This window comes from Cyprinodon variegatus, unplaced genomic scaffold (assembly GCF_000732505.1).
Source record: "Cyprinodon variegatus isolate N-32 unplaced genomic scaffold, C_variegatus-1.0 Scaffold57, whole genome shotgun sequence".
Classification (NCBI taxonomy): Eukaryota; Metazoa; Chordata; class Actinopteri; order Cyprinodontiformes; family Cyprinodontidae; genus Cyprinodon; species Cyprinodon variegatus.
Genome location: NW_015150510.1, coordinates 1,171,205 through 1,173,100, shown reverse-complemented (window position 1 = coordinate 1,173,100; position 1,896 = coordinate 1,171,205).

Genomic DNA, 1,896 nt, shown 5'->3' with positions numbered 1-1,896 from the left:
CAAACTTCCGGGTCACGTAAACTGTACCGATTAAATATTAAAATAAAATTCTGCGTCCTTTTTTCGTTTTTGGTTTAACCATAAAAAACAAAAAACAAAATAACCAGTCAATTTTTTATTTTTTGTTTTTTGATTGGCAATTGAAAATAGAAAGAACGAATGATACACAGATTGGAAATGGTCCGTACATCCAGTTTGCATTCCCTGCTCAGTGTGAAGCTCAAACGATCCTTCCAGGGGGAGAAGGCCAAAACATCCAGTTTGCAGGATGACTTCCTGCCGAAAGGCAAAGACAAAAAAAAACATTAGACTCAGAGAAACAAAAGACTCAGTTAGACTCAGCTAAACTCAGCTTGGCTAGAGTACCCAAAACTGGCAAACACTCTGGCGCCGAGGTAGTGGCAGTCAGCCGATTAAGAGTCCTGAGATAATGAGCCAACCATCCGCAGGTGTGTGGAAGGGCCAACGAGAACCAGGCACCACCTGGTGGTGGAGGGAGAAAACACAAACAACACACAACCCACACAAACTGGATTCCTAACACGCAATGGAATAGTGCATTTCAGAGTTTTCCAAAACAGTTTTAAAAAGTAAAAAAAAAAAAACATTGGACGTTTGCTTCTTTTACACGAACAAAACAAATGTTTATTCAACAGCTAAACAGACATCCAGAACATCTTCTGCAATTCATTACAGAACTACAGCCTCCAGACAGCTCCAGAAATTAACAGCTGCAACTAATTCATGTAAAACAAAGTGTTAAAAAATTAGAATCTCATCTTTGTTGAGCCTCATTGATGGCAGCCATCCAGAACTGTGCGCTGTGGAGGAGACCTCCTCTGTGGCACCATACCAGACAAAACTGATAAAGAATCTTCTCTGAGATAAATGTCAGTTTTACTAATAAAGCCAACAGCGCTATTAGAGCTCATCTTATAACGGGCCATATTTCTAATGCACTTTGCAAACACATTAGGTGTGAGGGGACACTAAGTGCATTTTACCCAAAAGTGACAATTAGACTAAAAGGATGGTAGAACACACAGATTTGTTTGAGTCTCTGCAATTTGCACTCTTCATGTATAAACAGATCATAAACGCAGCAACCCGTGTACTTATAATGGCTATGGGAGTCAGCTCTTCAGGTGACTTATGCTCTCTGAGGTAAGAAGCACACGCTTATTGTTTGATTAATGCTTTAATATGAGCATTAATTAATGGATTGGGTTTTTATAGCTTCGGTAGCTCAGCTGCGCCGTAGTTCATGGAGCCATATGTTCAACTCTGAAATATGACAATAAGTTTTACCCATCTGAGTGTGCAATAACCTGATGACATTGTTATAATGCGTTTTGTTGAAGTGGCTACGAGCTACACAGGGTGGTTGAACTGCACCAGTGATTGGATCAGTGGATTTGTGGAACTTGTATTTGAGTGACAATTTATCAGAAGTTCCTTTTCCCTCTCTGGTTTTAATGACAATAAAGTATTTTTTCTTCTATGTAGTTGAAGAAAAGAAACTTTGTGCCATGCTAGAGAAGCTGTAGGAGTTGCTTTTTCCTTGCTTCACATATAATTCATGTCAATATAAGCTCTGTTTACAGTGCCTCGCAGCAGCATTCACCCTTTTCTCGCATCACAAAGACAAACTTCAATGTGTTTCACTGAGATTTAGAGGGATAGCAGAGTATACAGTTTTTTTGAAAAGATAATATACCACAGCTTTTGGGTTTTTACTAAACAAATTCTATGAAGTTGGCCATGCGATGACTCACCAGCTCTGCACACATACAGGCAGAAAATGTCTGTGCATTCGTTTTCTTAAGATAGCTTGAGTTCGTTCAGACTGGAAGGACGGCCATATGTTAAAATCTAAATTATTTCCACAACTCGGGC